Source organism: Anomaloglossus baeobatrachus, chromosome 5, assembly GCF_048569485.1.
Source record: "Anomaloglossus baeobatrachus isolate aAnoBae1 chromosome 5, aAnoBae1.hap1, whole genome shotgun sequence".
Classification (NCBI taxonomy): Eukaryota; Metazoa; Chordata; class Amphibia; order Anura; family Aromobatidae; genus Anomaloglossus; species Anomaloglossus baeobatrachus.
In genome coordinates, this window is record NC_134357.1 from 493,512,741 (window position 1) to 493,537,587 (window position 24,847).

General features: G+C 52.0%; 1 long non-coding RNA gene across 1 annotated transcript; it reads right to left on the reverse strand.

The window, feature by feature from the left end:
- On the reverse strand, positions 1-24,847 carry LOC142310393 (uncharacterized). Its single transcript, XR_012754149.1, has 3 exons — positions 24,595-24,847; positions 24,424-24,479; positions 1-95 (listed from the first exon to the last, which is right to left on the reverse strand). It is a non-coding gene; the product is annotated as an uncharacterized LOC142310393 (long non-coding RNA).

Sequence of the window (24,847 nt, forward strand, 5' to 3'; positions counted from 1 at the left end):
ATCATTCACTACTTTATTAAAACAAACAAACAAACAAAAAAAAATAGCAGGACCGCCGTAGTCCAAGGAATCCGCCATAGTCCACAAATGGGAACCTGAAAAAGATAAACAGAGAGAAATAAAAACAAGAGACTGTCCCCTGTGAGCCACTGTATAGTATTAGTAGCCCCATGTACAAAAGTAATGCTTATCAATGAGCCCCTCTACAGTAGTAATGACCTGATGTACAGTGGTAATGCCCCCTGTGTTCCCCAGTACATGAGTAATGCCTCCTGTACAGTAATAATGCCCTCTGTGAGCCCCTGTACAATTATAATGCCCCTGTACAGCAGTAATGTCCCATTGTACAGTAGTAATACTCTCTGTGAGCTCCTGTACACTAGTAATGCCCCCATGTACAGCAGTAATGCCCTCATTCACAATAGTAATGCCCCCTGTACAATAGTAGTGCCCCCTTGTGCAGTAGTAATGCCCCATGATCAGTAGTAATGCTCACTTGTGACCCCATGTACAGTAGTAATGCCCCCTGTACAGTAGTTATGCCCCCTGCACAGTAGTAATGCCCCCTGTACAGTAGTTATGCCCCCTGCACAGTAGTAATGCCCCCTGTACAGTAGTAATGCCCCCTGTACAGTAGTTATGCCCCCTGCACAGTAGTAATGCCCCCTGTACAATAGCAATGCCCCCAAGATCAGTAGTAATGCCCACCTTTGACCCCATGTACAGTAGTAATGCCATACCTCCCAACCGTCCCGGATACAGCGGGACTATCACGATTTGCAGAGTTTGTCCTGTTGCCCTGGGCGGGAGGTCTGTATCCCGTGGCTCCACCCACCCACTCTCTCCCCGCCTCGCTGCTTTTCCCTCCAACCATCCTAGCACGTGACGTGAGCATTACAGAGCAGAGCACGCTAGTCTCTGTGCTGCTTCTGCTAAGGGCTGCTTCTCACTTGCGAGTTTCTCGCAGTAGAGCAATACGAGAAAATCTCGCATTGGAATCGGACACATGTTAATGAATGATTTAGCTCGCATTTGCGATTTTTTTCTCAGTCCAAATCGGACTGAGAAAAAAATCGCAGTATGCTGCTTTTTTGCGAGTTTCTACTGCGAGTCTCTCCAATGCAAGTCTATGGGAGCGTGTAAAAAATCGGATGTCACGGGACGGCACTCACACCATCCTAGTGACATTCGATTTTCTAAATACATTTCTCGCATGTTTCCTAAAACACTGGAAACGAGTGATATCGCACAATGTCTGTCAATCACTATTCTCTGTCAGTCGGTCTCTCCCTCTCGCTCTCTATTCTCTCTCTGTCGGTCGGTCGGTCGGTCACTATCTCTGTCCCTCTCTCTCTGTCTATGTCGGTCTATCCCTCTCCCCCCCTCTCTCATACTCACTGATCCCCGATCACCAGCGCGGCGCTGCACGTCGTTCACACTCCTCCGGCGGCTTCTCCTCTTTTGAAAAAGCCGGCCGCTCATTATTCAATCTTGTATTCCCTGCTTTACCCGCCCACCGGCACCTATTATTGGTTGCAGTCAGGCACGCCCCCACGCTGAGTGACAGCTATCTCACTGCAACCAATCACAGCAGCCGGTGGGTGTGTCTATGCTGAGCAGTAAAATAAATAAATAAATAAATAATTAAAAAAAAATGGCGTGCGGTCCCCCCAATTTTAATACCAGCCAAGATAAAGCCATACGGCTGAAGGCTGGTATTCTCAGGATGGGGAGCTCCACGTTATGGGGAGCCCACCCGGCCTAACAATATCAGTCAGCAGCCGCCCAGAATTGCCGCATACATTATATGCGACAGTTCTGGGACTGTACCCGGCTCTTCCCGATTTGCCCTGGTGCGTTGGCAATCGGGGTAATAAGGACTTAATGGCAGCCCATAGCTGCCACTAAATCTTAGATTAATCATTGCAGGCGTCTATGAGACACCCCCAATGATTAACCTGTAAATTAAAGTTAATAAACACACACAGTGAAAAAATCCTTTATTTGAAATAATAAACAATAACAAAGACCCTCGTTCACCACTTTATTAAGTACGCAAAAAACCCATCCTTGTCCGACGTAATCCACGGAGGTCCCTCGACGCTCTCAGCTCTGCTACATGACGGTGACAGGAGCTGCAGAAGACACCGCCGCTCCTCTCAGCTTCTTGCAGCCACTGAGGTGACTATCGCGATCAGCTGATGATGTCAGTCAGGTTACTCGCGGCCACCACTGGATCCTCCAACAGTGACAGCAAGTCACCCGAGTGACAGCGATGAAGTCACAGGTGAGTTGCGGTCACGGGGGGAAGATCCAGCTAGCCGCGGGTAACCTGAGTGACAACAGCGCTAATCGCGCTGCTCAATTCAGTCACTCAGGGGATTAGCGGTCACCGGTGAGTCCTTCACGGGTGACCGCTTATCAGGACGTGACACAGACAGAGCCGCGGCATGACAATGAAGTGGGGTGAAGTTCACCCGAGTTCATTCTGATTGTGTGGCTCTGTCTATGTCTACTGTCATCTGCCATTCAGCTCTGCTACATGGCTGTCTGTGGCTGCTGTCAGCGGCCATGTAGCAAAGCTGAATGGCAGATGACAGCTGCTGAGAAAAAAAAGGATCACACACGGATCGCACACGCATTGCACTCGCACTGCAATCATAAGAAAAATCTCAGGATCGCAGTGCAGTTGCATTGCATTCTGACCTAATGTGAACTAAAATCATCAAAATCATCATTTTTTTTCAGCTAACTCGGACCGATTTTACTCGCATAGATGGTCTTTCCAGCCTAAGGTAATGAATCTCACCCCCCCCTCCCCTATCCCGAGCCTGTGCTCCTCCAGCTCTTTCTCTGACTCCCGTGTGTTTGTGTCCTGATCTATCGTGTGTTTGCTTCTCAATGCTGCAGGCACACGGTAGATCAGGACATTGGGGACAGGACAGTGTGTACTTACCACTTGTTTCCTCTCCTGCAGGTGCACAGCACTGGCCGGTAATATGCAAAGATAGAAGCATTGCCAATGCTTCTATCAGCTACCGACCACATGATCTCCTGCTTGGCAGAGTTGCTGCATCTTAGGCTGCTTTCACACCTCCGGTTTTGCAGTCAGCCAATCCGGCTCTAAAACCTATGCAACGGATGCGGCGACAAAACCGCATCCTTTGCATAAGTTTTTTACATGCGGCCTATCCGGTTTTTGCCGCTTGCGGCAGGCTACTGAGCATGCGCAGTGGAAAAAAACGCATGCGGCGTTCATAGGCATGCATTGCAAATTGTGGCGCATCAGCCGGATGCGGCGCGATACGGGTTTTTTTGCTGGACAAAAAATGTGCCAGGCACCGTTCCATCCAGCCGCCGCATCGGCTAAATCTGCCGCATGTGGCAAAACCCGGACGGAACGCAAGCCCATGCGGCACAATAAGGCACTAATTTAAGTCTATGCAGGAAAAACTGCAACCGGCAGCAAAAAAAAAACGTTGAGTTTTTCCTGCAGAGCGCCGTATTGTGCCGCACAGCAAAGACCGGATGTGTGAAAGCAGCCTTAGGCTAAGTTCACACATCAGTTTTTTCCAATCAGGCACAATCCGGTTTGTGCCTGATGCAACGGATCCGTCTCAGATTGTGAAAAAACTGATGCGACAAATCCGTTTTTTGTTTGTTTTTTTTTGTTACGCTGAGAGAGAGACAGAGACCCCACCATCACTGCACAAACACTGGCACTACCTCACACGCATCATCACCGCACACGCCAGCACTACCCAGCACGCATCATCACCGCACAGGCAGGCAGGCACTACCTCACACGCATCATCACCGCACACGCCAGCACTACCCAACACGCATCATCACCGCACAGGCAGGAACTACCTCACACGCATCATCACCGCACACGCCAGCACTACTCAGCACACATCATCACCGCACAGGCAGGCACTACCTCACACGCATCATCACCGCACACGCCAGCACTACCCAGCATGCATCATCACCGCACACGCAGGCACTACCGCACACACATCATCACCGCACAGGCAGGCACTACCTCACACGCATAATCACCGCACAGGTAGGCACTACCCAGCACGCATCATCACCGCACACACCGGCACTACCCAGCACGAATCATCACCGCACATGCAGGCACTACCTCACATGCATCATCACCGCACACGCCGGGACTACCCAGCACACATCATCACCGCACACGCAGGCACTACCCCGCACGCAACATCACCGCACACGCAGGCACTATCCTGCACACATCATCACCGCACACCCCTGCACTACCGCATGCATCATCACCGCACACGCCGGCACTACCCAGCACGCATCATCACTGCCCACGCCGGCACTACCCAGCACGCATCATCACCGCACACGCAGGCACTACCTCACACGCATCACCACCGCACATGCCGGCACTACCCCGCACGTATCGTCACCACACACCCCTGCACTACCGCACACATTATCACCGCACACGCCGGCACTACCCTGCACGCATCTTCACTGCACACAACCCGGCATTACCTCAGTGACGTCACCGCTGACAGCGCGACTCCCTTCAGTTGCTGCGTGGAGCTGATAGAGAGAGGCGGTGTTCTACTGCCGTACCTGTCAGCTTCATGTAGTAGAGCTGAGAGCGTCGTGGGACCTCTGTGGATTACGTTGGACTTGGAGGGGTATTTGGGGATTTTAATAAAATGGTGAAAGAGGGTGTTTTTTGTCTTTTATTCCAAATAAAGGATTTTTTTTGGGTGTATGTGTTTATTTACTTTCACTTACAGGTTAATCATTGGGGGTGTCTCATAGACGCCTGCCATGATTAACCCCTTATTACCCCGATTGCCACCGCACCAGGGCAATTCGGGAAGAGCCGGGTAGAGTCCCGGGACTGTCGCATCTAATGGATGCGGCAATTCCGGGCGGCTGCTGGCTGATATTTTTAGGCTGGGGGGCTCCCCATAACGTAGAGCTCCCCATCCTGAGAATACCAGCCTTCAGCCGTGTGGCTTTATCTTGGCTGGTATCAAAATTGGGGGGGGAACTGCACGCCGTTTTTCTTTTAATTATTTATTTATTTTACTGCACAATATAGACCCGCCCACCGGCGGCTGTGATTGGTTACAGTGAGACAGCTGTCACTCAGCGTGGGGGCATGTCTGACTGCAACTAATCATAGGCGCCGGTGTGCGGGGAAAGCAGTGAATACGAGATTGAATAATGGGCAGCCGGCATTTTCAAATCAGGAGAAGCCGCCGGAGCAGTGTGACAGCCGTGCAGCCCCACGCCGGTGATCGGTGAGTGGGTGAGAGTGAGTGAATGAGTCAGTGAGTGAGTCAGTGAGTGAGAGAGTTTGAGAGAGAGTGAGTGATTGATTGATTTTCTGACAAGCAATGAATTTATATCACTTCTGGGCATGCTCAGAAGTAAAAACCGGATACGGTACATGCTTCCGGCGTTTGAAGCATGACACCGTATCCGGCTCGCATAGACTTTCATTATGCACCATGCCGCACAGCGCCGCACCCGGCACTATGCATTTTTTTGCCGCTGGCAAAAAACGTTCCTCTCTGCGTCCTGTGCAGCCGCCGGAGTGACGATTTTTGCCGCATCCGGCAAAAACTGGATTAAACACAAGTACATGCGGCACAATCCGGCGCTAATAAAAGTCTATGAGGAAAAAACGCACCCGGCGGCAAAAATAAAACCACATGCGTTTTTCCCACAAAGCGCCGGATTGTGCCACACAGCAAAAACCTGATGTGTGAACATACCCTTAGCTGCACACCCTATTCAGCTCTCCTCCTAGGTCCTAGCTGCCTGCACACCCTGTTAAGCCCTCCTCCTGGGTCCTAGCTGCCTGCACACCCTGTTCAGCTCTCCTCCTAGGTCCTAGCTGCCTGCACACCCTGTTCAGCTCTTCTCCTGGGTCCTAGCTGCCTGCACACCCTGTTCAGCTCTCCTAGGTCCTAGCTGCCTGCACACCCTGTTCAGCCCTCCTCCTGGGTCCTAGCTGCCTGCACACCCTGTTCAGCTCTCCTCCTAGGTCCTAGCTGCCTGCACACCCTGTTCAGCTCTCCTCCTGGGTCCTAGCCGCCTGCACACCCTGTAGTTAACTCCCTGCCTGTTCTGCACATTGCTGATCTGTGGCGGCTCAGAGTGATCACAGACAGCTTCTGCAGTTTCAGTTTGCTGGATGGGTGTAGATGGGGAGTGGATATGGGTGTGGCTGTTTGTAAAATGGGTGTGGTTAGGGGGCATGGCCTAAAATTGCCACAGCGCGCGTTGCCTCCCTGTACAGTAGTATTGCCCAACTGTGACCCCATGTACAAAAATAATGCCCCCTCGTACAGTAGTATTGCCCCCTGTGAGCCTCTGTACAATAATAATACCTCCTGTACAGTAGTAATGCCTCTTCTGAGCCCCTGTAAAATTGGAATGCCCCCTGTGCAGTAGTAATGCCCCATGTACCTTAGGAATTCCCCCGTGTGGCCCTGTACCATAGTAATGCCCGTTTGACAGTAGGAAATAGGCCCCATGTTCTCCCAGTATCCTGTGCAGCGCGGATCTAATTTGCATATTAATTAGTGACAAATTATTACTTATTTTTTCCCTGATTAGATTTTTTGCAGTTTAACTGCAACATTCATAGAATGCTACATAAAACCTTTCAGAATTAACTGATTAAAAAAATAATCTCCCTAAGTTAAAATATTCCTTTTTATAGGACTATATATACCGGGCAGGTCGGATGGCAGTTTGTGCTAGCTTCGGCAGTACATATGCTGAAATTGGAACGATATAGAGAAGATTAGCATGCGTTGGCTATCAGGGCAATATATTTTTGGGTTGATGTCAGCTTTGTAATGTCAGCTGTCATCAGGTCTAGGAGTTATTAATGAAGAGGCGTCAATCAATCACCCTCATTATTAACCTGATAAGTAAAAAGAAAAAACACACACAAATAGTTTATTTGAAAAAACCCCACTCTCCAACTCTTTCCCTGGTTCACCAATATATTTTAAATATGAAGGACTGGAGAAAACGGGTTTAATGCCGCGCTAAAAACCACGAGCATGTATAAATCAAATTATTCTCTTTATTTAGATCATTCCTACGCGTTTCAGAGGCTTATCTGCCTCCTTCCTCAGGGAAAAGAAATTCTTTTTCCCTGAGGAAGGAGGCAGATAAGCCTCTGAAACGCGTAGGAATGATCTAAATAAAGAGAATAATTTGATTTATACATGCTCGTGGTTTTTAGCGCGGCATTAAACCCGTTTTCTCCAGTCCTTTATATTTAAAATTTGCTCTATAACGGGGCCGCTGCAGAACCACCCAAGCGCTCATCCACGCTAACAAAGGGGTTGTGACTGGCACAACCCGGCCAGGTGAGTGCACTGTCTTTATCCTCTTTCACTCTGTAAACCGGGTAAAACCCTATTGCGCCTTTTTTTCTCCCCCATTACAGCACTCACCAATATATTTAAAATAAAAACCCAGGCAGGTCTGACGTAGTCCAGGGAATCTGACATAGTCCAGGGAATCCAATGTAGTGCACAACCTTGTACAAAAACGTGTTTTCCTGCAAAAAGATGCAGAAGTGGAGCTGCACAAAATACTTTACGTGTGCACATAGCCTAAATTGTAATAAAACACATATCTACCCCCGGTTTTATCGGCAAAACGTCAGTTCAGGGCACAAAAAATAAGCCTTCCCATAGTCCCAGATCCCCAAAAAATAAAAACATTACGGTCCTGGAAAATGTCGCGAAAAGGTAAATTTATTGTTTTTTTGGATATTTCTGAATTTTGTTTGACTACTTAAATAAAATAAAAAAATATAGATGTTAGGTCTGTATGAACTCGTAATGAGCTGAGGAATGATACCACCAGGAGAGTTTTATTATATAGTGAACATGGTATATAAAAAGCCAAAAAACAATGCGGAATTGCACTTTGTTAGCAATTTCAGTGCACCTGGATTTTTTTTAACATTTTCCACTCCTTTATATGGTAAAATCAATGATGCCAGTGAAAACGTTAACTTTTCCCACAAAAAAGAAGCCCTTCTAGAGTATATTTAAGGAAACATAAAAAAGTTATAGCTTTTGGAATAAGGAGAGGAACATGAAAAAAAAAAAAAAGTAAAATGGCCATGGCATGAAGGGGTTAATGAGGCAAAAAATGTTCTTTAACCCCTTCAGCCCCCGGGCACTTTCCGTTTTTGAGTTTTTGTTTTTTGCTCCTTTTCTTCCGAGAGCCGTAACTTTTTTATTACTCCGTCAATCTTGCCATATAAGGGCTTGTTTTTTGTGGGACGAGTTGTACTTTTAAATGAAACCATAGCTTTTACCATATATTGTACTGGAAAACAGCAAAAAAAATCCAAGTGTGGAAAAACTGCAAAAAAAGTGTGATCGCACAATAGTTTTTGGGATGTTTTATTCACCGTGTTCACTATATGGTAAAACTGATGTATGGGTGTGATGCCTCAGGTCGGTCCGAGTTTGTAGACACCAAACATGTATAGGTTTACTTGTATCTAAGGGGTTAAAAAAAATTCACAAGTTTGTCCAATAAAAGTGGCGTACGTTTTGCGCCATTTTCCGAAACACGTAACGTTCTCATTTTTCGTGATCTATGGCTCAGTGACGGCTTATTTTTTGTGTCTCGAGCTAACATTTTTAATGGTACCATTTTTGCGCAGATGCTACGTTTTGATCGCCTCTTATTGCATTTTGCGTAAAACATGCGGCGATTAAAAAACGTAATTTTGGAGTTTGGAATTTTTTTGCCACTACGCCGTTCACCAATCAGATTAATTGATTTTATATTTTGATAGATCGGGCATTTCTGAACGCGGCGATACCAAATATGTGTATATTTATTTATTTTTTAACCCTTTAATTTTCAATGGGGTGAAAGGGGGGTTATTTGAACTTTTAGGTTTTGTTTTTATTTTATTTTTTAAAACTTTTTTTTTAGTTTTTTTTTTTTTCACTAGTCCCCCTAGGGGGCTATAGCGATCAGCAATCCGATCGCTCTCCAGTATCTGCTGATCACAGCTATACAGCTGTAAACAGCAGATTCAGTCACTTCCGGTTTCCCTCTGCTCTGTGCCGAGGAAAAACGAAAGTGAAACTTCGTAGCTGCAGGCGTCATCACATGACCCTGTGCTACGATGGCAACCACCGAACGTCACGTGATCACTCACGTGACGTCCGGTGGGGGCGGTGGTAAGTAAAAAACATGGCCACGCGCATATACAGTTAGGTCCAGAAATATTTGGACAGTGACACAAGTTTTGTTATTTTAGCTGTTTACAAAAACATGTTCAGAAATACAATTATATATATAATATGGGCTGAAAGTGCACACTCCCAGCTGCAATATGAGAGTTTTCACATCCAAATCGGAGAAAGGGTTTAGGAATCATAGCTCTGTAATGCATAGCCTCCTCTTTTTCAAGGGACCAAAAGTAATTGGACAAGGGACTCTAAGGGCTGCAATTAACTCTGAAGGCGTCTCCCTCGTTAACCTTAATGAAGTAGTTAAAAGGTCTGGGGTTGATTACAGGTGCGTGGTTTTGCATTTGGAAGCTGTTGCTGTGACCAGACAACATACGGTCTAAGGAACTCTCAATTGAGGTGAAGCAGAACATCCTGAGGCTGAAAAAAAAAGAAAAAATCCATCAGAGAGATAGCATACATGCTTGGAGTAGCAAAATCAACAGTCGTTTACATTCTGAGAAAAAAGGAATTGCCTGGTGAGCTTGGGGACTCAAAAAGGCCTGGGCGTCCACGGATGACAACAGTGGTGGATGATTGCCGCATACTTTCTTTGGTGAAGAAGAACCCGTTCACAACATCAACTGAAGTCCAGAACACTCTCAGTGAAGTAGGTGTATCTGTCTCTAAGTCAACAGTAAAGAGAAGACTCCATGAAAGTAAAAACCATTCATCAATTCCAAAAATAGACAGGCCAGAGTTAAATTTGCTGAAAAACACCTCATGAAGCCAGCTCAGTTCTGGAAAAGTATTCTATGGACAGATGAGACAAAGATCAACCTGTACCAGAATGATGGGAAGAAAAAAGTTTGGAGAAGAAAGGGAACGGCACATGATCCAAGGCACACCACATCCTCTGTAAAACATGGTGGAGGCAACGTGATGGCATGGGCATGCATGGCTTTCAATGGCACTGGGTCACTTGTGTTTATTGATGACATAACAGCAGACAAGAGTAGCCGGATGAATTCTGAAGTGTACCGGGATATTCTTTCAGCCCAGATTCAGCCAAATGCCGCAAAGTTGATCGGACGGCGCTTCATAGTACAGATGGACAATGACCCCAAGCATACAGCCAAAGCTAACCAGGAGTTCATGAGTGCAAAAAAGTGGAACATTCTGCAATGGCCAAGTCAAACACCAGATCTTAACCCAATTGAGCATGCATTTCACTTGCTCAAATCCAGACTTAAGACGGAAAGACCCACAGACAAGCAAGACCTGAAGGCTGCGGCTGTAAAGGCCTGGCAAAGCATTAAGAAGGAGGAAACCCAGCGTTTGGTGATGTCCATGGGTTCCAGACTTAAGGCAGTGATTGCCTCCAAAGGATTCGCAACAAAATATTGAAAATAAAAATATTTTGTTTGGGTTTGGTTTATTTGTCCAATTACTTTTGACCTCCTAAAATGTGGAGTGTTTGTAAAGAAATGTGTACAATTCCTACAATTTCTATCAGATATTTTTGTTCAAACCTTCAAATTAAACGTTACAATCTGCACTTGAATTCTGTTGTAGAGGTTTCATTTCAAATCCAATGTGGTGGCATGCAGAGCCCAACTCGCGAAAATTGTGTCACTGTCCAAATATTTCTGGACCTAACTGTAGATCTCGCTGCCAGACTTTGGCAGCGAGATTTAAGGGGTTAAATGTTGCGAGTGGAAGCGATTCCACTCGCAACATGCAGGCACACATGTCAGCTGTTTAAAACATCTTATATGCGTGCCGACCGCCGCCGCCTGCTCGCGGCAGGGGGCGGGGCTTAACAGGACACGATCCTTGACGGATAGATCCGTCCAAGGTCGTGACGTGGTTAACTCAGTAAATGAGGGTGAAAAAAAATTGTGTTGAGAAATGCGTGAAAATGTGGAACGCTTCACGAATTTACGTGTCATCCTTGCGCAGGGGCCATTTTTTCGGGTGTGTGTGTTTATTTACATTCACTTACAGGTTAATCATGGAAGGTATCTCGGAGAAACGCCTGCCATGATTAACCTAGGACTTAGTGGCAATTATAAGCTGCCATTTAACTCCTTATTACCTCGATTGCCACCGCACCAGGTCAATTCGGGATGAGCCGGGTAGAGTCCCGGGACTGTCGCATATAATGGATGCGGCAATTCTGGTCAGCTACTGGCTGATATTTTTAGGTCGGGGTGCTCCCCATAACGTGGAGCTCCCCATCCTGAGAATACCAGCCTTCAGCTGTGTGGCTTTACCTTGGCTATATCAAAATTGGGGGGACCGCACGCCGGTTTCTTTAATTATTTATTTATTTTACTACACTACATAGACCCGCCCACCGGCGGCTGTGATTGGTTGCAGTGAGACAGCTTTAACTCAGCGTGGGGGCATGTCTGACTGCAACTAATCATAGGCGCCGGTGGGCGGGGGAAGCAGTGAATACTAGATGGAATAATGAGCGGTCGGCATTTTCAAAAGAGGAGAACCCGCCAGAGACGTGTGACAGCCGTGCAGTGCCGCGACGGTGATCGGTGCGTATAAAGGAGGGAGGGAGAGACTGACCGACAGAGAGAGAGACCGACGGACCGACCGACAAAGAGAGAGACTATTTACACACCGTCATGGCATGCCCAGAAACAAAAAACGGAAACTGGCGCCGACTTCCGGCATATGACGGATTTCCCCGGATCGGCGTCCATAGGGTCCCATTATAAAACACCCCGTACGGTGCCGGATCCGGTGCGATCCGTTTTTTTGCCAGCCAAAAAAACGTTCACCTCAGCGTTCCAGCCGGCCGCTGGAAAAGCAAATTTTACCGAATCCAGCGAAAACCAGATGGAACGCAAGGCCATCCTACGCAATCCGGCGCTAATGAAAGTCTATGGGGAAAAAATGCATCCGGTGGCAACAGACGCCTGATGCGTTTTTTCATGTTTCTGCCGGATGCGTCTGATGGCAAAAAACTGATGTGTGAACATTAGCTGCACACCCTGTTCAGCTGTCCTCCTGGGTCCTAGCTGCCTGCACACCCTGTTCAGCTCTCCTCCTGGGTCCTAGCCGTCTGCACACCCTGTTCAGCTCTCCTCCTGGGTCCTAGCTGCCTGCACACCCTGTTCAGCTCTCCTCCTGGGTCCTAGCCGTCTGCACACCCTGTTCAGCTCTCTTCCTGGGTCCTAGCTGCATGCACACCATGTTCAGTTCTCCTCCTGGGTCCTAGCTGCCTGCACACCCTGTTCAGCTCTCCTCCTGGGTCCTAGCTGCCTGCACACCCTGTTCAGCTCTCCTCCTGGGTACTAGCCGCCTGCACACCCTGTTCAGCTCTCCTCCTGGGTCCTAGCTGCCTGCACACCCTGTTCAGCTCTCTTCCTGGGTCCTAGCCTCCTGCACACCCTGTTCAGCTCTCCTCCTGGGTCCTAGCCACCTGTGTGGCTAGGACCCAGGGATATTGTCCGTGACGCCACCCACGGTTGTGGTGAGATTGGTGACACCACCGCTGCTCTGGACGGGGATCCCGGGAGCGATGACAGGGAGCAGCTTGGATGTTGGTTCTCCCCTCCGTGGGTAGGGGGGTTGGTTGTCCCGGGGCCCGGTGAGGGGGGTTGGGATGGATAGCAGGCGGGTTACAGGGCCTGGTGAGGTGCAGGGTCGTGGGGGCAGCGCTGTGCCGCACGGCACGGTGGTACTCACTCAGCCAATGATGAACACAGAGTCTCCGGTAAAACAAACGGCTGGATGGACGGGTCCCACAGACGGCTGCGGTGTTTCTCCTCCCGGCAGGTTGATGGTGACTGCCTTTCCCTGCACCTGTGTAGTGTGTACGGTTCCAATGGGTTCCCACCGGTAACCCGCTCCCCAGCTTGGATATGTGCTGAAGGAGCCCCTTTTGCCCGCAGGCTCTGGCCCTGGGAACTTTAGCCTTGGCGGTGACTGTGTTTCCCTCTCTCGGTTGGACTGTTGCCTTCTGTCGGGACTTGGCTGCTGGGAAACCCAGGAGGTTCCCTTCGCTAACGGATTTGACAAATTGCACGGCGACTCCTAGCCTTGTCGGGGTCCGTAAGCCCCTGCCGGATGGTGCTGGCTTCTCTTTGCGCACCGGTCCGGTACCGCCGGGCCACCGTCCGTCCACGGTCCTTACGGCTAGCTCCAATAGGCCTCTCCTGCAGACGGTCACCACCGTTTGCCAACCTTGCTGTTCCGTCCGGGCCACACACCCGGACCACTTTCTGTCTGCTCCTCTACCACTTCACTCCTTCCATTTCAAACTCTAAAACTCAACTCCCTCCTTTTCCCGCCTCCAGGACTGTGCACTCCTCGGTGGGCGGGACCAACCGCCTGGCCCACCCCCTGGTGTGAACATCAGCCCCTGGAGGGAGGCAACAAGGATTTTGTTTGACTTTGGTGTGCCTGACCGGGAGTGTGGGGTGTGTTGGTGTAGTGCTTGTGACGTCCTGGCTTGTCCAGGGCGCCACACCTGCACACCCTGTTAAGCTCTCCTCCTGGGTCTTAGCTGCCTGCACACCCTGTTCAGCTCTCCTCCTGGGTCCTAGCTGCCTGCACACCCTGTTCAGCTCTCCTCTTGGGTCCTAGCTGCCTGCACACCCTGTTCAGCTCTCCTCCTGGGTCCTAGCCGCCTGCACACCCTGGTCAGCTCTCTTCCTGGGTCCTAGCTGCCTGCACACCCTGTTCAGTTCTCCTCCTGGGTCCTAGCTGCCTGCACACCCTGTTCAGCTCTCCTCATGGGTCTCAGCTTCCTGCACACCCTGTTCAGCTCTCCTCCTGGGTCCTAGCCGCCTGCACACCCTGTTCAGCTCTCCTCCTGGGTCCTAGCAGCCTGCACACCCTGTTCAGCTCTCTTCCTGGGTCCTAGCTGCCTGCACACCCTGTTCAGCTCTCCTCCTGGGTCCTAGCCGCCTGCACACCCTGTTCAGCTCTCCTCCTGGGTCCTAGCCGCCTGCACACCCTGTTCAGCTCTCCTCCTGGGTCCTAGCTGCCTGCACAGCCTGTTCAGCTCTCCTCGTGGGTCCTAGCTGCCTGCACACCCTGTTCAGTTCTCCTCCTGGGTCCTAGCTGCCTGCACACCCTGTTCAGCTTTCCTCCTGGGTCCTAGCCGCCTGCACACCCTGTTCAGCTCTCCTCCTGGATCCTAGCTGCCTGCACACCCTGTTCAGCTCACCTCCTGGGTCCTAGCCGCCTGCACACCCTGTTCAGCTCTCCTCCTGGGTCCTAGCCACCTGCACACCCTGTTCAGCTTTCCTCTTGGGTCCTAGCTGCCTGCACACCCTGTTCAGCTCTCCTCCTGGGTCCCAGCTGCCTGCACACCCTGTTCAGCTCTCCTTCTGGGTCCTAGCTGCCTGCACACCCTGTTCAGCTCTCCTCCTGGGTCCTAGCTGCCTGCACACCCTGTTCAGCTCTCCTCCTGGGTCCTAGCTGCCTGCACACCCTGTTCAGCTCTCCTCCTGGGTCTTAGCCGCCTGCAAACTCTGTACTTAACTTCCTGCCTGTTCTGCACATTGCTGATCTGTGGCGGCTCAGAGTGATCACGGACAGCTTCTGCAGTTTCAATTTGCTGGATGGGTGTGGATGGGGAGTGGATATGGGTGTGGCTGTTTGTGAAATGGGTGTGGTTAGGGGCATGGCCTAAAATTGCCACGGCGCGCCGCAAACTTTGTCCCTTTTTCCCTTCTTTAAATGCTGGGAGGTATGGTAATGCTCCGTTGTGCAGTAGCAATTTCCCCTGTGAGCCCCAGTACAGTAATAATGCCCCCTTTACAGTAGTAATGCCCCCTGCACAGTAGTAATGCCCCCTGTACAATAGCAATGCCCCCAAGATCAGTAGTAATGCCCACCTTTGACCCCATGTACAGTAGTAATGCTCCGTTGTGCAGTAGTAATTTCCCCTGTGAGCCCCAGTACAGTAATAATGCCCCCCTGTACAGTAGTATTGCCCACATGTGACCCCCATGTACAAAAATAATGCCCACTCGTACAGTAGTAATGCCCCCTGTGAGCCTCTGTACAATACTAATACCTCCTGTACAGTAGTAATGCCTCTTGTTAGCCCCTGTAAAATTGGAATGCCCCCTGTGCAGTAGTAATACCCCATGTACCTTAGTAATTCCCCCGTGTGCCCCTGTACAATAGTAATGTGACGCCCTGGGCAAGCCAGGGGTCACAGGTCATAACACCACCACACCCTACACCCCAGTTAGGAACACCAAGGCTAACCTAAAATCCTTGTTGCCTTCCTCCAGGGGCTGATGTCCACACCAGGGGGTGGGCCAGGCGGTTGGCTCCACCCACCGAGGAGTTCACAGCCCTGGAGGCGGGAGAACCAGGCAGATAAGAAAATTTAGTGAAGTAGAAGGAAGTGGTAGAGGAGCTTGAGAGAGGAGTTAAAGTGGAAGACTAAGTGAGAGTAGTGACAGAAAAAGGAACAGTTAAGCAAGCCTGAAGTTGGTCCGGGTGTGTGCCCCGGACTGAGACAGCAAGGTCAGCAGACGGCGGTGACTGTCTGCAGGGGAGACTGCTTGGAGGTTGCTGGAAGGACCGCGGACGGGTGGTGGCCCGGCGGTACCGGAGCGGTATACGAAGAGCAGTCAGCACCATTGGCAGGGGCCTTTCGGATCCCGGCAAGGCTAGGAGTCGCCGTGAATTTGCCAAATCCGTTAGTGAAGGGGACCTCTGGGTCTCCCAAAAACCAAGTCCCGATTGAAGGCAACAGTCCAACCGTTGGAGAGAGACACCGCCACCGCCAGGGCACCAGTTTCTCAGGGCCAGCACCTGCGGGCAAAGTAGGGCTCCTCCGGCCCACATCCAAGCCGGGGAGCGGGTTACCGGTGGGAACCCATCGCAACCATCATCATCTTAGGTGCAGGAAAAGGGACCGTCACCGTCAACTACTGGGGAAAAGCAAGTGCAGCCGTCCGTGGGAACCGTCTTTCCAGCCGTGTGTTTTACCGAGAACTGTGTCATCGTCTCAGGCTGAGTGAGTACCACAGTGCTGCAAGGCACAGCGCTGCCCCCACAACCCTGCACCCCACCAAGCCCTGCATCACGCACCACCTCATCACTGGGCCCCGGGACAACAACCCCTACCCACGGAGGGGAGAACCAACAGCTTTGCTGCTCCCTGTCATCAGTCCCCGGGATCCCCATACAGAGCAGCAGTGGTGTCAACAAATCACCACAACCGTGGGTGGCGTCACGGACAATAAACTATCCCAAATCCCAATCCCCTTTCACTCACGGGCGAGGAGCGCCGCTCGAGTCCCCGGGATCCGGCCCATCGCTCGAGCCACCGAGCAGCAGCAGCAGGCCGCAGCAGCCGCAGCGGCAGCCGGACCCGAGCAGTGGGAGAGCGCGGTGTCCCCTCCTCCGCCCGCGACAACTTGGCGTCACGAACAGGATCTTACCGCTCTGCCGTTGGGTAGAGGTGCGCCTTGTGACCGCCGGAGGTGTCCGGACAGAAAATTTCAGACGTCGCCATCTTTGGCGCGAAAAGTTCACGCTCGAGCGTCTTCTCGAGTAGTGGAGGCGCGAAGGCCAAGACCCCGCCCCGATAGAGGAGGGGCCGGAAAGAGGCTAAGGGGGACGAAAACAAGATGTCTGCGCCCGACGGAGCCGCTGGAGGAGCGGTGGTCGCAGCCGCAGTGGCACCCGTAGAAGGGAATGGGCCTGCCCAGGTCCCGGCCGTGCTGGCAGGAGGTGCCGCGGCCCCCGCTCTCGCTTAGGTGATGCCGTTCTCCTTGCCTTGCAGTATGACGGGAAACCTGATGCTTTACAGGTCTTCCGGAAAAAGCTTAACCCGTTGCTAGAACTGTACCCCCTGACTGATAAGCAACGTGCAGCGGTAGTGCTGGGCCAGTTAACCGGCGTGGCTGAGCAGGAGGCGGAGACCTGGGCTGAGGGGGACCGGCTCTCTGTAGCCACCATATTTGAGAAGCTACAGACTGCCTTTGAGACCCGTACCGAAGCTGAGCTGAGGATGCAGTTTTACCAGTGCTGGCAACGGTCTGTGGATAGCATTCGGGACTACGCTTTACGTCTGCAAACCACCCTCCACATGCTCAAGCGGGTGAACGCTATCAGTGAGGCGGACAGCAACAAGATGTTAGTAGAGCAATTTGTGCTGGGGATGAGGTCCCCTGAGGATCGCAAACAACTCCGGCTGTGGGCCCTGGAACACCCTGATGTGGACTTTGCTGTGTTAAAGGAACGGGCCATTAAAGCACTGCAACCCCCGGCTTCAGAAACCTTGGAGCCCGCCCCGTGGTCCGTTGAGACGGCCCCCGTCGTGGTGGCCCCTGCCCTACCAACCTCTCCAATCCCTACAGCCCCAAGCAGCACGATGGAAGAACTGGCAGCCCAGGTCCGTCGCATGGACGGAGACCTTGCCAAGATCCTTGCTGCACTCCAACCCTTGACCAGATCCCAGCCTCCAGCACAGATACAGCTTGCCGACAGCCCTGAGGATGTCCCCTGGATGCAGCGGAGAAGTACTAACAATTTGCGAAACAGACCTCCAACCTGTTACAAGTGCCGTAAGCCTGGGCATTACTTCCGACAGTGCCCGTTAAACGAGCAACCCCTGGGGCCGCGGGCCAGTCCTCAGGAGTAGAACCCCGTGGCCCCCCAGACTGGCGGGACCGGTATATCGGGGCCCGGCCTATCATCCCGATGGCTGTGGACGGCATACCGGTGATGGCTCTCTTGGACACTGGATCACAGGTAACCACCATACCATACACATTGTACCAGCGGTATTGGGGGATAGACGAGTTGGCACCCCCAGATACTAGTATAACACTGATTGCTGCTAATGGACTCCCATTGACCCAAGTGGGGTATAAGCAGGTGGCTATGACAGTGGGGCAAGCTGAACTGCAACATCAGGGTATGATTGTGATCATGAATGAACCCAGTGATCATAACCCGAAGATAAAGCTAGGAACCAATGTGATGGAGCACTGTATGGGTGATGTGTTGGCCCTACTGCAACAGCTGGCCGCCACGGCGGCGGGGAGCCGACAGAGAGCTGTGCAGCGTGAGATCCGAGCCTTGATGTACCGCCAGCATGTAAACTCAACAGGAGGAGAGATTGGTGGAGTGAGAGTGATGGATGTTGCTCCGTTGATTGTGCCCCCTAGGAGTGAGATGATGATTTGGTGTAGGGCAGCAGTAGGGCCTCAGGGGCGTGACTACCCTGCCATGATGGAGCCCTTACCCTCCGAGCACTGGCCCACGGTAATGGCCGCCCGAGGGGTGGTAGACGTAAAGAAGGGGAGAGTGCCCGTGAGGGTACTGAACTGTGGGGAGGAAGAAGTCAGGCTTCCCCGGTATGCCACCCTTGCCAAGCTGCTCACCCTAGATCCCCACACCATCCACGAGGCCACTCCCTCAGTTTCCCCACCTACTACCAGCACGCCCCCGCTCCAAGGGGAGGTGAACGAGTGGCACCAACAGCTACACGTGGGCACTGACGATACCCCCACACATCACAAAGCAGGGGTATACAGGGTGGTGCGGGAGTATGAGCAAGTTTTCAGCAAACATCCACTAGACTTTGGGCAGATCAAAGGGGTCCAACACCACATCCCCACCGGTGAGCACCCCCCTATCAAAGAGAGGTACAGGCCTATTCCCCCTGCACATTACCAGTGTGCCAAGCATATGTTGAGGAACATGAAGGAGGCAGGGGTTATTCGGGATAGCTGTAGTCCCTGGGCCGCTCCGTTGGTACTGGTCAAGAAGAAGGATGGCACCATGCGGATGTGTGTGGACTACCGGAAAATTAATCAGATAACGCATAAAGATGCCTACCCACTGCCCCGTATTGAAGAGTCTTTGGCCGCACTGAGAACCGCAAACTACTTCTCTACCCTTGACCTCACCAGTGGGTACTGGCAAGTGGCAGTGGCCCCGGAGGACCGGGAGAAAACCGCCTTCACCACCCCAATGGGGCTCTGTGAATTCAATAGTATGCCGTTTGGGCTGTGCAATGCCCCTGGAACCTTCCAACGGCTGATGGAGTGCTGTCTGGGACATCTAAACTTCGAGACCGTCCTGTTGATCTGATGTGATGTGATACCTGGATGATGTGATCGTGTACTCTCAGACGTATGAAGCCCATCTGGAGCACCTAGCCGAGGTGTTCGCGTCCCTTGCCAAATACGGGATGAAGTTGAAGCCCTCTAAGTGCCACCTGCTGAAACCCAGAGTGCAGTACCTGGGGCATGTGGTGAGTGCGGAAGGTGTCGCCCCCGACCCTGAGAAGATAACTGCCATCCAGGACTGGCCAAGACCAACCACCGTGAGGGAAGTAAGGCAGTTTTTGGGTCTGGTGAGGTACTACCGGCGCTTCATCAAGGGGTACATGAAGATGGCTGCTCCCATGCAAGACCTCCTCGTGGGACAGACCAAAGGTGGTAGACCCATCGGAGCCCCACTGGTGTGGGAGGACAGGCATGAGGAATCCTTCCGTCAGCTGAAAGCGGCCTTGACTGGAGAAGAGGTCCTAGCGTACCCTGACTACGGCTGCCCATTCATCCTCTACACAGACGCCAGCAATGTGGGTTTGGGGGCAGTCCGGTCCCAGGTCCAGAAGGGAAAGGAGAAGGTGATTGCCTATGCTAGCCGAAAACTCCGGCCGACTGAAAGGAACCCTGAGAACTACAGCTCCTTCAAGCTCGAGCTCCTGGCACTAGTGTGGGCTATCACCGAGCGGTTCCGCCACTACTTGGCCGCAGCAAAATTCACCGCTTTCACGGATAACAATCCGTTGACTCACCTGGACACGGCCAAGCTGGGCGCGTTGGAGCAGCGGTGGGTGGCCAGACTAGCCAACTATGACTTCACAATCAAATACAGGGCCGGTCGTGTCAACATTAATGCTGATGCACTCTCTCGGATGCCCCACTTGTCAGAAGGAGGGTGCGAGGATGATGACCTCGAAGAGATCGAGTTGCCTGCATTTCACCGGCCACCAACTGAGAAGGTACATGTCCACCAACAACGGGTGAACCTGGATCCGCTGCCCAGTCAGGAGTGGCAGGAAGCTAAAAATCAGGCGCCCGTTGTCCGCCTAGTCAAGACCCTGATGAAGCAAGGCGCTGCTGGGATGGTCCCTGCCGCCCCAGCTGAAGCCCAACGCTTGTGGAAGGAACGGACCCGGCTGTGTCTCCATCAGGGGAGGTTGTACCGTGAGCTGATCAACCCGAAGACCCATGAGAAGATCCGCCAGTTGGTTATTCCCCAAGCTGATGTACCCACTGTTCTGCAGGCGTACCATGATGGTGCCGGCCGCTTCGGATGGAAGAAGCTGGAGATGCTGTTGAGGGAGCGGTTCTATTGGAGTGGGATGCGGGAGTCTGTGGAGGCCTGGTGTCGAGAGTGCGGTCCTTGTACGTTGAGGAGGAAGGATGAAGCCAGCCAGAAGGCTCCCCTACGCCCGATCATTACACCATTACACACCAACCGCTGGAGCTGGTCGCCTTGGGCCATGTAAAGCTCACCCCCAGCCGAAGTGGGTACACTTACGCTCTGACCATAGTAGATCTTTACTCCCGGTTCATGGTGGTTGTCCCGGTCAAGGACCTAACCGGCCGTACCGCCGCTAGAGCGTTCCAAGCTTACTTCTGTCGACCCCATGGATACCCTGAGAAGGTGCTTACCGACCAAGGTCCAGCCTTTGAGGCGGAGGTGTTCCATGAGTTCTGTCAGCTGTACGGCTGCAAGAAGATCCGGACCACACCTTACCATGCCCAGACCAACGGTATGTGTGAGAAGATGAACCATCTGGTCCTTGGCCTCCTCAAAACGTTGCCGTTGGAGGAGCGGAACCTGTGGCCGGAGAAGCTGCCTGACTTGGTCGATATGTACAACAATATCCCGTCTAGCTCAGCGAAGTGCACCCCAGCGTATCTGATGAGGGCTCGGCCCGGCCGACTGCCGGTGGACCTGGAAATGGGACTGGAAGCCCCAGAGACACTCCCCTCAACGGCTGAATGGGACACCCGGCGGAGGATGCAGTACCGACAAATTCAGGAGTATGTGGAGAAGAATCTAAGTCAGAGTCGAGAACAACAGGAGCGGCGCTTCAATCAGAAAGCATCTGCGGGCCCTTTCCAGCCTGGAGATGTGGTGTTAAAGCGGAAGAGAAAGACCCACAAGCTGGATGATCAATGGGAACAAACCCCATACGTCATACAGCCCACAGGATGGGAGGATGGGAAGGCCTACCAGATCAGTCGTGACCAAGGGGGCACTTTGGCCACGGTTTCTCGAGACCATCTGAAAAGATGCCCACCAGCATTGAGGGCAACGCCTGAAGTACCGGTTCCTCCACCAGCAGAGAAGGCAAAAGAGGTGATCCACACTGTGATGGGTGACTTCCCAGCAGATTGGCCTACACAGAACGGCGCAGTGATTCTTCCAGTGATACTGTTCCCACAACCTGTGGATGAAGAAGTGATGGAGGCGGTCAACCGTGAGCCAGAACCAGTGCCAGTGCCCAGGGATGAACCTGTACCCAGCTCCCCTATGCCTCCGCCTGCCCCACACGATAGCAGGGAGGAGGAACTGATTGTTCCCTCTGCCCCACTGCCTAGCCCCACTTACACCGGACCCCGGAGGTCCACCCGTTCCAACCTAGGTAGACCCCCACTTAGGTACAGGGAAACCGTCCTTTAAAAGGGGGCGGAAGTCTGAGTGCGTTTGAAAGTTTTAAAAAGTTCTTGCAAAAATGAGAAAATGATTACCGTGAAAGTAACCTGATTGTCTACCGTGATTGGGAACTGGCCGTTGCCGGCACTGTTATCCCCGTGGGGACCATCTAGCTGCATAGAAACTCCTATGGACAAGCCCGTGAACTTGCAGGGCAACCACAAACGTTAAGTGGGTTGTAAATAAAAATCTGTTGTTGCAGCTACCGTAACCGCCTCCGGAGAGGCAGGTTGGAGGGAGGGCCCGCAGTGGAGCAGGCTGGGGCCCAGCCACCACAGGAACCGGTGGCTACCCTCTGGAGGGGAAGGACAGATCCCGCTCGGGTAACTGGTTCAGGACTGGGGTCAAGGGGTGCTGCCTGGGTTTTAGGGGCAGCATCAGGGCCAGGTTACTTGGGTGGGAGAGAGCGGCAGCCGCAACCGTTTTAATGTTACCGTTTTGCAACGTTTAAGTACCGAACCGCCCAATGTGGGATGATGTCATAATTTGTATGTGTGTTATTCTTTTTTTTTTATATCTTTTCAGAAAATAAAACCGGAGTTGGACGGGCAGCCCGCGGACGGTCTGCATTTTACTAAGGGGGAATGTGACGCCCTGGGCAAGCCAGGGGTCACAGGTCATAACCCCACCACACCCTACACCCCAGTTAGGAACACCAAGGCTAACCTAAAATCCTTGTTGCCTCCCTCCAGGGGCTGATGTCCACACCAGGGGGTGGGCCAGGCGGTTGGCTCCACCCACCGAGGAGTTCACAGCCCTGGAGGCGGGAGAACCAGGCAGATAAGAAAATTTAGTGAAGTAGAAGGAAGTGGTAGAGGAGCTTGAGAGAGGAGTTAAAGTGGAAGACTAAGTGAGAGTAGTGACAGAAAAAGGAACAGTTAAGCAAGCCTGAAGTTGGTCCGGGTGTGTGCCCCGGACTGAGACAGCAAGGTCAGCAGACGGCGGTGACTGTTTGCAGGGGAGACTGCTTGGAGGTTGCTGGAAGGACCGCGGACGGGTGGTGGCTCGGCGGTACCGGAGCGGTATACGAAGAGCAGTCAGCACCATTGGCAGGGGCCTTTCGGATCCCGGCAAGGCTAGGAGTCGCCGTGAATTTGCCAAATCCGTTAGTGAAGGGGACCTCTGGGTCTCCCAACAACCAAGTCCCGATTGAAGGCAACAGTCCAACCGTTGGAGAGAGACACCGCCACCGCCAGGGCACCAGTTTCTCAGGGCCAGCGCCTGCGGGCAAAGTAGGGCTCCTCCGGCCCACATCCAAGCCGGGGAGCGGGTTACCGGTGGGAACCCATCGCAACCATCATCATCTTAGGTGCAGGAAAAGGGACCGTCACCGTCAACTACTGGGGAAAAGCAAGTGAAGCCGTCCGTGGGAACCGTCTTTCCAGCCGTGTGTTTTAGCGAGAACTGTGTCATCGTCTCAGGCTGAGTGAGTACCACAGTGCCGCAAGGCACAGCGCTGCCCCCGCGTCCCTGCACCCCACCAAGCCCTGCATCACGCACCTCATCACTGGGCCCCGGGACAACAACCCCATACCCACGGAGGGGAGAACCAACAGCTTTGCTGCTCCCTGTCATCAGTCCCCGGGATCCCCATACAGAGCAGCGGTGGTGTCAACAAATCACCACAACCGTGGGTGGCGTCACGGACAATAAACTATCCCAAATCCCAATTCCCTTTCACTCACGGGCGAGGAGCCCGGGATCCGGCCCATCGCTCGAGCCACCGAGCAGCAGCAGCAGGCCGCAGCAGCCGCAGCAGCCGCAGCGGCAGCCGGACCCGAGCAGTGGGAGAGCGCGGCGTCCCCTCCTCCGCCCGCGACAGTAATACCCCATGTACAGTAGTAATGCCCCATGTACATTAGTAATTCCCCCTGTGTGCCCCTGTACAATCGTACTGCCCCATGTACAATAGTAATGCCCCATGTACAGTAGTAATGCCCCATGTACAGTAGTAATTCCCCCTGTGAGCCCCTGTACAATAGTAATAATGCCCCATGTACAGTAGTAATGCCCCATGTACATTAGTAATTCCCCCTGTGTGCCCCTGTACAAGCGTACTGCCCCATGTACAATAGTAATGCCCCATGTACAGTAGTAATGCCCCATGTACAGTAGTAATTCCCCCTGTGAACCCCGGTACAATACCAGTAATGCCCCATGTACAGTAGTAATGACCCATGTACAGTAGTAATTCCCCCTGTGAGCCCCTGTACAAGCGTACTGCCCCATGTACAATAGTAATGCCCCATGTACAGAAGTAATGCCCCATGTACAGTAGTAATTCCCCCTGTGAGCCCCTGTACAATAGTAATAATGCCCCTGTACAGTAGTAATTTCCCCTGTGAGCCCCTGTATAATAGTAATGCCCCTGTACAGTAGTAATTCCCCCTGTGAGCTCCTGTACAATAGTAATGCCCCATGTACATTAGTAGTGTCCCTTGTTCAGTACCTGTGAGCTTCTGTACAGTTGTAATGTCTCCTATACAGCAGGAGGTCCTACAGAATCTGCAAATAAAGAATGTAAGGACAGTGTGAACTGAATATCTCCTCCAGAAACGTACATGGCAATTTATACATTATTTAAAATAATAGTAATCATATTTAAAAAATAAAACATTACATCTAGCAGAGGATGGTTTCGATCCATCGACCTCTGGGTTATGGGCCCAGCACGCTTCCGCTGCGCCACTCTGCTGCCTGTTGTTTAATTGCTGTTTTTACCTATTTTACAACTACGTCATCGCCAGCAAAAGAGTAAGAATCACGTTTATATTTACTTCACACTTTGCCAGATGGATGAATTCTCTGACGATTCTTATCTCCTGAGGTAAAAGCCCCGGATCAGCAGTAATTGCCTCAGGTGATAGACTTGT